The following is a 15,000-nucleotide window of genomic DNA, read 5'->3' as shown; positions in this document are numbered from 1 at the left end:
GAAGATCCAGTTTGGTGGTTCGTCTCACCCTCTCACATCGACCAGTACATCATCAGGTCGCGAAAGATGTCACCCCGTTTCTACAAGGGCATCGATAACAGTGTCAGTATTACAGACGGCTTCTTTTGTTATTATTATTATTATTATTATTATTATTATTATTATTTTATATTAAAATAAAATTCTCGTAATATCTTGAGCCACTAAGATGGTGAAGAAATCCACTGTGGTTTAGATGTAGATATTTATATAGATTTTATATTTCAATTACACCTACAGCACTGTGGATTTCTTTACCATTATTATTATTATTATTATTATTATTATTATTATTATTATTATTATTATTATTATTATTATTATTATTATTATTATTCCACTCGCGTCTGTTTTTGGTCTTTCTTTGCCAGTCTATACCTGCAGATTTTCTTAGCTCGTCAACCCATATTTGTGTGTGTGTGTGCGTGTTTGCGTGTGTTTTCTTATTTAACATACACGCAGATTCACACACACATTGGAGGCATATCTGTTCATTACCTTTGATGAAACGAAATAGAGTAGCAGCGGCTTACAGAACGAAGTCATGAATATAATTAAGCTAAGTAAGAGTGCTAGGATGAAAAATTAATATTTAAGAATAAGCTGGATTAAAAAAAAAAAAGTTATAAGGTAAGGATAGCTTTACTTTGCTATTGACATTTGTGAGTCCTTGTAATTTATAAACACACGTAAGAAAAGCATGAGTGAGAATCATAGTAGAAAGAAATGGAAGATATTTTGTGACATAACAACAATGCAGAGGAGAGAATGTTTTACATTTATTGGAAAGAAATTAATAAAAGTCAAAAGAAAAGTTTGTGAAAAGGGAGAGTTGACGAAAATATAAGATTTTGGGGGGAAGAATTTTTTCACTGGAAGCGAGGCAATGCAGACAGGATAATTAACGTGCAAATTAGGTCTGGAATTAAAACTTGCAAATGGAGCGATCGTGTTTGAAGAGGTTTCAATCTTAGGTCTATGTAGTAAGTATTCTGAAAAGCATTTGACTGAAGATAGGGGGACAGATGAAATGCTGTGGTATGTCTAACTTGGAGGTACTTTTAGAGAAAAGGAGATATCTATAAGTATTGGATCATTTGAAAAGCTTTTCCTTTGTTTAAGGAGGAAATTAACAGATATGAGACGTAGCTATGTAAGTATAAAGATGTGGTATATATGAAAAGGGGCATTGGATGGAGGACGGAGTGGATGATATTCACAGACGATGTTAGTAAAGAAAAGTCGGAAAGACTGGTGAATAATTTTGGAAATGTTTCCTAGACGGAACTGATGTAAGCGAATGTTAACCAGGTTAATGGTGAATGGAAGAAAAGGAAAATAAAGCAGTAAGATGCTGCTGAGGATAGTGGATACATTAAAGTAGTTGATTAATGTAAATATTTAGAACAAATGAAATGGACGATGGTGGAGTGAGATAAAAGGTGATTCACAGAACAGAAGTAAGATACTCTGTAAAAGGGTCTCTGCTAAAGGTTTGGAAGAGAAAGCGGGTGCCCTGTAATTAAAAAAATTAACGTATGAACAGATGAATAGATGGTTACGGCAAACGTCCTTTGCTGATATGAAAAGTGCATGTTCAGTGAAAAAAAAAATGTATATTGTGTGAATAACAATGTCTGAAAATGTGAATATCTAGAGCAATGCAAAAGAACTGTTTGAAAGGTTAACCTATTACAAGTTATTGTCATTCATTTTTATTCAATATGAACTCGCCTTTCATTTGGAGCAAGCACAGATCAACTAAACTTAGATCAATATAGATATTAGATAGTTGGTTGGCGAAGCGAATATTGTTTATAATACTCCCGTAGAATTGCCTATACATTATATTTTACCATTCATTAATGTATCGATCCAATTCTATAGCATACATCGATATATTTCATGCTTTTCGTACCCTCATCTTTTTTTTATGCATCAGCATGAATGGTTATTGGTTTTGTCATGAATATTTCAGTAATGTCCTGCGAATTCTTCTCTCTCTCTCTCTCTCTCTCTCTCTCTCTCTCTCTCTCTCTCTCTCTCTCTCTCTAGCGCGTGCCACTAATAGGATAATTATGTTTAGATTGACACATACTCCAATAGAAAGCGTTCGAAAATCTATAGATACCAGAGGGGCAGCTGTCAAAAAGGCCTTCTGGCTACTCTGTTGAACCTTTTAATACATTCCCTGTAAATGTCTTCTCTTCAGCTTCAATAAAATATATGCCATCTTTCATTATTTCTCCATAGCGATTAGTATATTATTATTATTATTTTTTTTTTTTTTTTTCTCTACACAGTCCTCAATTCGACTGGGTGGTATTTATAGTGTGGGGTTTCGGGTGCATCCTGCCTCCTTAGGCGTCCATCACCTTTTTACTATGTGGGCCGTCTATGGATCACACTCTTCTGCATGAGGCCCGGAGTTACTTCAGCCTTCTAGTTTTTCCAAATCCTTTCCTTTGGGGATCTTGGGATAGTGCCTAGTACTCCTATGATTATGGGTACGATTTCCATGGCAATCCCATATCCTTTTATTTATTTTCAGATCTTGATTAAGATATCCATTTTTTTTTCCCTCTCTTCTCTTCAACTCTGGTGTCCCATTGTATTGGCGAAATCAATGAGTGATACTTTCTTCTTGACTTGTCAATCAACGTCACGTCTGGTCTGTTTGCACGTAATCACCCTATCCGTCACTGATACCATAGTCCCAGAGGATCTTTGCGTGATCGTTTTCCTATCACTCCCTCAGGTTGGTGCTCGTACCACTATACTGCAAGTTAGTGATGTTTCTGCACGCTCCAGTGGAGGGCCTTTGGCCACGAATCATGCCTCTTTTTGTACGGTTCTGGCAAGTACCGGGCATTCGCTGCTATGTGGTTATGGTTTCAGTTTCGTATTGCACTTCTACATATGGGAGAGATGTTATGTCCGTCTACGTTCTGGAAAACATATCTGGTTCTGTAGGGCCTAGATCTTGTGCGCTGTTATCAAATTATTTTTTTCCCTTTCCAAGTTTCGTTCTTTAGCTCCTCCCCTCAGTAGCCATTTGCCTGTGTCATCGCTGGCTAGTTCTTTAGTCTGTCTCAAGTATTGTCCGTGCATTGGTTTGTGGTGCCAGTCCTATGTTCTGTCTGTCATTCTCCAGTCTCTGTATATTCTGGGTCTTCGTCTACTTCTATTAGTCTTCTTCCCATGCACCTCTTTAGCCACTGTCTTCATGGTTTCAGATATTGCCCCAGTGCTCTGTTCTAGGTGTTGATTGCAGTCCCCATACTTAGAGTCTCTCCCTCCTTCCTTTCGTGTTATGTATAGTCTGTCGTATTGTGCAACTTGGGTGTAGTACCTTTGTGTATTGTTCATATGTTTCCGGTTTTCTTGATCTATGCGCAGAGTTTCGCCTTCCGTCCATTTACACGATTCCTGGCTGTATCGATTACTGGCACTGCCATCTCCGTTATGCTTTTATCATATTTTCGGCGTTGAGTTTGACTGAGTCTCGCCTGAGTCTCTGCATATATCTTTCCTATCGTGTCCTTCACTCTTGGTGTTTTATATCCCCCATTCCATTATTCCCAGGTATTTGTATCCTGTCTCAATATATGTGTTTGATGTGCTCCCACTGGTAGCTTATCCCTTGTCTCGTTAACTTTGCCTTTTTGTATGTTGACTAAGGCGCATTTTTCTATTCCAAACTCCATTCCTGATGTCCCCAGATACAATCCTACAGTTGGATTAGGGTATCTATTCCTGATGCTCTTACCATACGCTTGAGTCGTCCATAACATCTGATGGTTGATCGTTACCTTTTTCTTGAGTGGTACCCGGCATCCATCTTTCTGTAGTACTTTTGTCATGGCGAATCATGGTCTACTACGAAGAGTAGGGGTGGACAGTGAGGTCTGCCTGGAAGATCCCTCTCATGGATATTAACCTCTGCTAGTCTTATTCCAGAGTTTGTAAATATTTATTCCAGTTGCGCATTGTATTTTTGAGGAAGCGGATGGTGTTTTCCTCTGCCCATGTATTTTCAGGCATTTCTATTAGCCATGTGTGTTGGATTCATGTCGAAGCTTTCTTTAGTCTATCCATGCCATGCTAGGTTGGTTTTCCATTTTATTTATTATTTATTATTATTATTATTATTATTATTATTATTATTATTATTATTATTATTTAATATTATATTATTATTATTATATTGTTATTATATCATTATTATTATCATTATTATTATATGATTATTATTATTTTATTACTTATTATGTTTTTGTTATTGGTGCTTCAGTTTTTGTACAACAACTTGTTGTTTTATCATAATATCAATAATTTATTATTGTAAATTAGTATCAACAGTATTTGTTTCGTCTTATTAGAATAAACAATTTGTTGTTTTTTATCATTGTAAATATCAATAATTTATTGTTGTAATATTTAGTAATCAACATAATTTGTTTAAGTATTATTAGTATCAAACAATTCATTGTTGTATTATATCAACAATCTTCACTGTGGATATTTTTCTACTGTCATTCTAGATTATATTTTATTATTATTATATATTATTATTAATATTCTAGTATAGGTCTTCAATAGACTTACGTCAAGTCAAGCAACATTGGGGGCTGGTCAGTCGTTGGATGGGAATGTGTGACCGTCTCCTCGGCGTTGATTCCTTGGGGAAAAGGATCTTTACAATAATTTCCTCAGTTACTCAAGCTGTAAATGAGTACCTATCCTGATGGGGTAGGGCCAGCTATGGTAATAGCAAAAACTCAAGCAATGATGGAAAGAAATGAAGGAATAAACGACAACGACGTAAATGGAAACCTCTGCAACAGAGGAGGCTTCGTCGGCAACCAGGTATTCAACCCAAATTGAAGGGGAGACCCCCAGTCAGGGTACTTGGAGGTCGTCATCCAGCAAACTGATCACCACAACGAAATAATCAACATCCTGAGATTGGAGCTACAGAGGCAAAAAGGAGAAATGGACAAGAGAAGAAAATAAGGAAATATGGAGATGGTACATCAGAAGCAACCGACGGAGAGGGATTATAGAAGAAGATTGATCAAACATCTGGAATGAGAGGAATAACACCCCCCAAACAGAGCAGAGGCTGGCAGACCAAGTAAGGAAACATAAAGAAAAAGAATGGCTCTCCCCAACAGAAGAGAAGAACTGGAAAGGGAAATGTCACACGACACGAATTTACACGAAGACGAGAATGAGAGACGAGCCACAGAAGACGGACAAGGGCGAGGATACTGCCAGTACATCTCCTAGTCACACCGAAGATAATTAGACCAGATTCGACGTAACTAGATGTAGTCGGACGCGCTTTTCTCTCTTTCCTTCAGGGCGTGAGAATAACTCGATGTAGACACGGGATGAGCCAGATAACAGACCGAGAACATAAGATCCCCTCATGGAAGCCTACAACACCAAGAAAATTAAAGAAATTAAGGAGAAAACAAGTGAGGTCAATGAAATAATGGGCCTCATACACAGCACCAGTATCACAGAAACAAATAATTGACATATGCAAGGAGCAAGATTAGTAGCAGAACTGATGGGGATCGAACACCAACCACCACCGTCACACCACCCAACAGCAAACCAAAACAGACAAACCTCCTTGGAAAAGGCGCCTGAAAAAGCAAATCATGGTGATGAGTCTGACTTATAAACTGAAAGAGATGGCAGAAAAGGTAAGAAGCAAGAAAACAAGGGAGGAATCTCAACGAGAAATACAAAGTACAAAGAGAGAGGGACTAAACAACACAATTAGAAGATGTAAAACAGAGGATTAAGGCCAAAGCACACAAGATCCAACGGTACTATGAAACAGGAATAAGGGATACCAACAGAACAAAACTATTCCGGAACCAACCAGAAAAGACTATACAGCCAAACTAAGAGGGGGGGGGGGAAGACAACACCAGAAATTCCTGAAGCCGAAACAAGTAAGAGACTCTGTGGAAAACATATGAGCAATCCGGTAATAACACAAACAAACATGACAACATGGCTCCCGGAAGTCAAGGAAGAAGAAAACAGGAGCAATAAAACAAAGCATTCACAGAGATCACGGACAGACACAGCAGACAACAACTAAGAAAATGCCAAAATGGAAAAACCCCAGGTCCCGATGAAGTCCCATGGATACTGCTCAAAAAACTTAAGGCCCCATACACCAGAATAGAAGTGAAAAAAGTCCATCATTGTATCTCAAATCACCAAGCACCAAATGGATGACCACAGGAAGGAACATCTTAGTACAAAAGACAAGAGTAAGGGAAATATAGCCAGTAACTACAGGCCTATCACCTGCCTGCCAATAATGTGGAAGTTACTAACCAGTATCATCAGGTGAAAGGCTATAAAAACTTTTTTTTTACCCTCCCCCCCTCCCCCCCCCTCCCCCTTTTCGTGAGACAAACCACTCATACCCTACCAACAGAAGGTGCAGAAGGACGTGTCAGGGGCACAAAAGACCAGCTCATGATAGACAAAATGGTAATGGAAGAAACAGTAGGAGAGGAAAACCAACCTAAAGCATGGCATGGATAGACTATAAAAAAGCCTTCGACACGTACCACACACATGGCTAATAGAAATGCCTGAAAATATATGGGCAGAGGAACATACCATCAGCTTCCTCAAAAATACAATGCACACTGGAATACAATACTACAAGCTCTGGAATAGACTAGCAGAGGTTAATATCAGGAGAGGGATCTCCAGGGGCGACTCACCGTCCCCACTACTCTCGCATAGTAGCCATGATTCCATGACAAAAGTACTACGAAGATGGATGCCGGGTACCAACTCAAAGAAAAGAGGCAACAAAATCAACCATATGATGTTACATGCGAACGACATCAAGCGTATGGTAAGAGCATCAAGAAATAGATACCCCTAATCCAGACTGTAAGAGACTGTATCTGGGGACATCAGGATCGGAGTTTTGTGAATAGAAAAATGCGCTTAGTCAAGCATACAAAAAAGCAAAAGAGTAACGAGAACTGAAGGGATAAGCTACCAGATGGGAGCAGCAACATCAAACACATAGATGAGACAGGATACAAATACCTGGGAATAATGGAAGGAGGAGATATAAAACACAAGAGATGAAGGACAGATCAGAAAGAATATATGAAGAGGACTCAAGGCGATACCAAGTCAAAACTAACGCCGGAAATATGATAAAAGCCATAAACACATAGCGGCACAGTGCAGTAATCAGATACAGCGCAGGAATAGTGGAATGGGACGAAGGCAGAACTCCGCAGCATAGATCAGAAAACAGGAAACAAATGACAATACACAAAGCACTAAACCCAAGACCAAATACGGACAGACTATACATAACACGAAAGGAAAGGAGGGAGAGGACTACTAAGTATAGAGGACTGCGTCAACATGAAACAGAGCACTGGACAATACCTGAAAAACAGTGAAGACGAGTGGACTAAAGAGTGCATGGGATGAATAGGACTAATAACAAAGTAGACGAAGACCAGAAATATAACAGAGACGGAGAAAAAGACAGAAGAACAGAGGAACTGGCACAACAAACCAATGCACGGACAATACATGAGACAGGACTAAAGGAACTCAGCCAGCGATGACAATTGGCAAGGGATACAGAGGGGAGAGCTAAAGAAGGAAAATGAAGGGAATGATAACAGCGGCACACGATCAGGCACTAAGAACCAGATATGTTCAAATAACGATAGACGGAACATAAACATCTCTCCCATATGTAGGAAGTGCAATACGAAAAATGAACCATAAAACCACATAGCAGTTGAATGCCCGGGCCTGACAGAACCAGTACAAAAAAGAGGGCATGATTCGTGCAAAAAAGCCCTCCACTGGAGCCTGTTGCAGAAGAAAACATCGCTACCTGGCAGTATAATAAGGGGTACGAGCACCAACCTGAGGGGAAAGTGATAGAAAACAATCAGGCAAAGATCCTCTGGGACTATGGTTATCAGAACGGATAGGGTGATACGTGGAAATAGACCAGACGTGACGTTGATGACCAAAGCACGAGAAAGTACAATCATTGATGTCGCAATACCATGGGAACCAGAGTTGAGGAGAAAAGAGAGGGAAAAAATTGGAGAAGTATCAAGTCTGAAAATAGAAATAAGAAGGGATATGGGATATGCCAGGTGGAATCGTACCCATAATCATTAGGAGCACTAGGCCGATCCAAGATCCCTGAAAAAGGAATCTAGAAAAACTTAGAGCTGAAGTAGCTCCAGGTCTCGCGAGAGTGGATTTCTAGAAACGGCACACATAGTAAGAAAAGTGATCGGACTCCTAAGGAGGCAGGATGCAACCAGGAACCCCACACTATAAATACCACCCAGTCGAATGGAGGACTGTGATGAGCAAAAAAAAAAAAAACAATAATAATAATAATAATAATAAAATATACTAATAATAATAATAATAATATCTGAAAACCATCCTAATTGTGAAGACGAGTGGCTAAAGAGTGTATGGGAAGAAGGACTAATAAAGTAGACGAAGACAGAAATATACAGACAGGATAACGACAAACAGAAACAGAGGACTGGCACAACAACCAATGCACGGAGAAAATACATGAGACAGACTAAAGAACTAGCAGGCGATGACACATGGCAATGGCCTACAGGGGGAGAGCTAAAGAAGGAACTGAAGGAAGATAAACAGTGAACAGATCAGGCCATAAGACCCAGACATCGTTCAAAGAACGATAGACGGAAAATAACATCTCTCCCATATGTAGAAGTGCAATACGAAAAATGAAAAATAAACCATATAGCAAGCGACTGTCCGGCACTTGCACAGAACCAGTTTTCCCCCCCAAAAGGGCATGATTCAGTGGCAAAAGCCTCCAATGGAGCCTGGCAAGAAACATCAGCTTACCTTGCAGTAATAAGTGGTACGAACACCAACCTGAAGGATGTGATAGAAAACGATCAGGCAAAGTATTCCTCTGGGACATGGTATCAGAACAGATAGGGTGATACGTGCAAATAGACATGTGTACGTGACGTTATTGACACAATCAGAAGAAAGTAATCCACTCATGATGTCGCAATACCATGGGACAACAGAGTTGAAGAGAAAGAGAGGGGAAAAAAACATGGATTAAGTATCAAGATCTGGAACATAAGAAATAAAGAAGGCATATGGGAATGCCAGTGGAAATCGTACCCATAATCATAGGAGCACTTCTTAGGCACCAATCCCCAAGATCCTGAAAAAGGAATTCTAGAAAAACTAGATGCTGAAGTAGCTCCAGGATGATGCAGAAGAGTGTGATCCTAGAAACGGCGCACATAGTTAAGGAAAAGTGAATGGACTCCTAAGGAGGCAGGATGCAACCGGAACCCCACACTGTAAATACTACCTAGTCGAATTGGAGACTGTGAAGAGCAAAAAAAAAAAAAAATAATAACAATAATAAAAGACTATACAACCAACCTAAAAACAGGAAAGACAACCACCAAGAGATTCCTGTAAGCCAAACCAAGTAAGAGACTCTGGAAAAACATCTGGAACAATTCGGTATCACACACAACAAACATGCAACATGGCTCCAGGAAGTCAAGGTGCCAAACGGAAAGCCCCAGGCCCCGATGAAGTCCAGGGTTACTGGCCTCAAAAACTTCAAGGCCCTACAAACCCACGAATAGCAAAAACAACTCCAGCATTGTATCTCAAATCACATGCACCAATGAATGACCACAGGAAGAACACCTAGTACAAAAAGACAAGAGTAAGGGAAATATAGCCAGTAACTACAGCCATTACCTGCCTACCAATAATGTGGACGTTACTAACAGGTATCATCAGCGAAAGGCCTATACAACTACCTAGAGGAGACAAACACATCCCACCCCCCCAAAACAGAAAGGCTGCAGAAGGATGCCTGAAACAATATATGGGCAAGAGGAAAAACACCATCAGCTTCCTCAAAAATACAATGCGCAAACTGGAATACAATACTTACAAGTCTAGAATAAGACTAGCAGAGGTTAATATCAGGAGAGGATCTTCCAGGGCGACCACGGGTCCCCACTCCTCTTCGTCGTAGCTATGATTCCCCCTCCCCTGACAAAAGCACTACAGAAGATGGATGCCGGTACCAACTCAGGCAAAGAGGCACAGAATCAACCATCTGATGTCATTGGGAGACATCAAGCGTATGGTAAGAGCAATCAAGGAAATAGATACCCTATCCAGACTGTCGCGATTGATCTGGGGACATCAGGATGGCGTTTGGAATAGAAAAATGCGCCTTAGTCACATACAAAAGGCAAAGTAACGAGATGGGAACAACATCACACAAAATAGGTGAGACTGGAATACAAATACCTGGGATAATGGAAGGTGGGGATATAAAACCCCAAGAATGAAGGGACACGACCAGGAAAGAATATATGTGACAGAGATTCAAGGCGCTAATCAAGTCAAAACTCAATGCCGGAAAATATGATAAAACCCATAAACACATGGGCAGTGCCGGAATAGTGAAATGGCGAAGGAAGCATAGATCAGAAAACCAGGAAACATGAACAATACACAAAGCATAACCCAAGACCAAATACGGACAGTCTTACATAAACACGAAAGGAAGGAGAGAGAGGACTACTAAGATAGAGGAACTGCGTCAACATCGAGAAAAAGAGCACTGGGACACATATCTGAAAACCAGGGAAGACGAGTGGCTAAAGAGAGCATGAGAAGAAGGGACTAATAAAAGTAGACGAAGACCCAGAAATATACAGAGATGGAGAATGACAGACAGAACAGATGACTGGCACAACCAAAACTAATGCACGGGACAACACATGAAAACAGACTAAAGAAACTAGCCAGCGATGGAAACATGCAATGGCTACAGTGGGGAGAGCTAACGAAGGAAACTGACGGAATAAAATAGCTGCACAAGATCAGGCCCTAAGAACCGATATATTCAAGGACACGATAGGACGAGAAATAACATCTCTCCCATATGTAGGAAGTGAAATACGAAAAATGAAACCATAAACCACATAGCAAGCGAAGCCGGGCATTACACAGAACCAGTACAAAAGAGGCATGATCAGTGGCAAAAGCCCTCCACTGAGGCCTGGTGCAAGAAACATCAGCTACCTTGCAGTAATAAATGGTACGAGCACCAACCTGAAGGAGGGAAGAAACAGCAGGCAAAGATCCTCTGGGAACTATGGTATCAGAACCAGATAGGGGTGATACGTGCAAAAGACCAGACGTGACGTTGGATTGACAAAGACAAGAAGAAAGTATCACCATTGATGTAGCAATACATGGGACACCAGAGTGAATAGAAAGAGAGGAAAAAATGATAAGTATGAGACATGAAAATACGAAATAAGAAGATATGGGGATATGCCAGTGGAAATTGTACCCATTAATCATAGGAGCACTAGGCACGATCCCAGATCCCTGAAAAAGAATCTTAGAAAAACTAGAGGCGGAAGTAGCACCGGACTCATGCAGAAGGAGTGGATCCTGGAACGGCGCCACATAGTAAGAAAAAGTGATGGACCCTAGGAGGCAGGATGCAACCCGGAAACCCACACTTTATAAATATCACCCAGTGAGAATTGAAGGGGGACTGTGATTGAGCAAAAAAAAAAATAAATAAATAAATAACAAAAGAAAGAAAGAAAGAAAATAATAATAATAATATAATAATAATAATAATAATAAATACTAATAACTTTTTTTTTTTTTTTTTTTTTTTTGCTCTATCACAGTCCTCCCAAATTCGACTGGGTGGTATTTATAGTGTGGGGTTCCGGGTGCATCTGCCTCCTTAGGAGTTCCATCACTTCTTCTTAACATGTGGCCATTTCTAGGATCACACTGTCTTCTGCATGGAGTCATGGAGCTACTCAGCTCTAGTTTTCAGATTCCTTTTCAGGGGATCTTGGGGATGTGCCTAGTGCTCCTAGATTTTTTATGGGTACGATTTCCACTGGCATATCCCATATCCTTCTTATTTCTATTTTCAGAACTTGATACTTATCCATTATTTTCCTCTAACTTTCTCTTCAACTCTGGAGTCCCATGGTATTGCGACATCAAGAGTGATAATTTATTCTTGACTTTGTCAAATTCAAAGTCACGTCTGGCTCTGTTTGCACGTATCACCTATCCGTTCTGATACCATAGTCCCAGAGGATCTTTGATGATCGTTTTCATCACTCCTTCAGGTTGGTGTCCGTACCACTTATTACTGACAAGTTTAGCTGATGTTTCTGCACAGGCTCCAGTGGAGGGCGTTTTGCACTGAAGCATGCCTCTTTTTTTACGGTTCTGTGCAAGTGCCGGACATTCGCTTGCTACATGGTTTATTGTTTCATTTTCGTATGCACTCTACATATGGGAAAGATGTTATTTCCCGGTCTAACCGTCTTTGAACATATCTGGTTTTAGGGCCTGATCTCGTGCCGCTGTTATCATTTTTCAGTTTCCTTCTTAGCTCTCCCCTCTGTCAACCATTGCCAATTGTCATCGCTGGCAGTTCTTTAGTCTGTCTCATGTATGTCCGTGCATTAGTTTTGTTGTGCAGTCCTCTACTGTCTGAACTTTCTCCTGTCTCTGTAGATTTATGGGTCTTCGTCTCTACTTTTATTAGTACCTTCTTCCCATGCAATCTTTAACAAGGTCTTCACTGGTTTTCAGATAATGCCCCCAGGCTCTGTCTTTCGATGTTGACGCGTCCTCTATACTTTAAGTAGTCCTTCTCCCTCCTTAATTTCGGGTATGTATAGTTGTCCGTATTACTCTGGTGTTTAAGTGCTTTTGTGTATTGGCTATGTTTCCTGGTTTTCTGATCTATGCTGCGGAGTTCTGCCTTCGCTCCATTACCACTATTCCTGCTTCTGTATATGATTACGGGGCACTGCCCATGTGTTTTGGCTTTTATCATAGTTTCCGGCAGCGAGTTTTGACTGAGTATCGACTCTGAGCTGTAACACTCTGCCATATATTCTTTCCTGATCGGTCTTCATCTCTTGGTGATTTATATACCCCTCATTATTATTCCCAGGTATTGTATCCTGTCTCATCTATGTGCTGATATGCTCCCCATCTGTTAGCTTATCCCTTCAGTTCCTCGTTACTTGCTTTTTGTATGTGACTACGGCGCATTTTTCTATTCCAAACATTCCATCCTGAGTCCCAGATACAATCCTTCCAGGTTGATTAGGGATCTATTCCCTGATGCTCTTTACATAAAGCTTGATGTTCGTCCAAGAAACCAGATGTTGATCTGTATCCTCTTTTTCTTGAGTTTACCGGCATCCATCTTCTGAAGTACTTTGACATGGGGAATCATGGCTACATTATTATTATATTATTATTATTTTTATTATTATTATTATTATTATTATTATATTATTATTATTAACAATAATAAATAATAATAATAATAATAATAATAATAATAATAATAATAATAATATAATAATAATAATAAGTGGTACGAGCACCAACCTAAAAAGGATTGATAGGAAAACGATCACGCAAAGACCTCGGGACTATGGTATCAGGACGGATAGGGTTGATACGTGCAAACAGACCAGACGTGACGTTGATTACAAATGTCAAGAAGAAAGTATCATCATGAGTCGCAATACCATGGGACCACCAGAGTTGAAGAGAAAGAGAGGGAAAAAAGGATAAGTATCTCAAGATCTGAAAATAGAAATAAGAAGGATATGGGATATCTGCCAGTGGAAATCGTACTCATAATTCATAGGAGCAATAGGCACGATCCCAAGATCCCTGAAAAGGAATCTAGAAAAACTGAGGCTGGTATAGTAGCTCAGGGACTGGATGCAGAAAGTGTGATCCTAGAAACGGCGCACATAGTAAGAAAAGTGATGGGCTCGATAAGAGTGGCAGGATGCAGCCGGAACCCACACTTAGAAATATCACCCAGTCGAATTGGGAGGACTGTGATTGAGCAAAAAGAAAAAAAAAAATATATATATATAATAATAATAATAATAATAATAATAAATAATAATATAATAATAATAATTATTATTCATATTTATATTATTATTATTATTATTATTATTATTATTATTATTATATATTATTGCGCCCCTGTATCGATATAAATTTTTTCATTATCTCTATGATTCGGAAACTGCCTCTACTACTTAGAAATAATGTGACACAAATTTCCAAGTTCCCGCAAAAGTGCTCTCTGCTAAAAACCAGCGGCCACTCACAAAGAAGAATTTTGCGAAGTAGGGTGTTGTAGTTTCCTTAAAACTGTATTGAAATATAACATACCGACACTGGAAGTCGGTTATTTTTCTATCTGCGGTTTGCTCAGGCCCCTGACATTATATTATATATATTATTATTATTATTATATTATTATTATTAGTATCGATTTTTTTTTATTTATTATTGGTTATATATATTACTGTGAAAAATGTCGATGAATGTCTGCTCCCTCAATTAATTAAATTATTGTTATTTTTCTGTTGATGTTTACTGAGGAATTATTATATTATTATTATTATTATTATTATTACTATTATATTATTATTATTAGTTATTATATTATTATAATGAAAAAACGTCGATGATACTGCTCCCTTCAATTAATTGAATATTTGTTTTTTCTATTTTGCCTTCCTAAGGCATTATACGATTTTATAATAGTATTATTATTATGATTATTCTTATTATTATATTAATATTTTATTATATTAAAAACGTCTGTGATAGCTGAGAAGGTATACAGCTATGTGAGAGAAGAATTTATATAACAAATCGACGATCTGAATAAATAAAGAATAGAGGGCTCATCCACAAAGCTTGGAGAGGTTCTTTAACCGTGAGCGCGGTGGGGGTGGGGGGGTTGGGGGGGTGTTAAATTTAAAACTGATTGAAATT

At 39.1% G+C, this 15,000-nt stretch overlaps 1 pseudogene; it reads left to right on the top strand.

The window, feature by feature from the left end:
• Window positions 1-15,000, top strand: part of LOC135212923 (PDF receptor-like) — a 267,896-nt pseudogene that overhangs the window by 129,763 nt on the left and 123,133 nt on the right.

This window comes from Macrobrachium nipponense, chromosome 42, assembly GCF_015104395.2.
Source record: "Macrobrachium nipponense isolate FS-2020 chromosome 42, ASM1510439v2, whole genome shotgun sequence".
NCBI lineage: Eukaryota > Metazoa > Arthropoda > Malacostraca > Decapoda > Palaemonidae > Macrobrachium > Macrobrachium nipponense.
The sequence above is the reverse complement of the archived record's forward strand: the minus strand, read 5'-3'. Positions and strand labels throughout refer to the sequence as shown.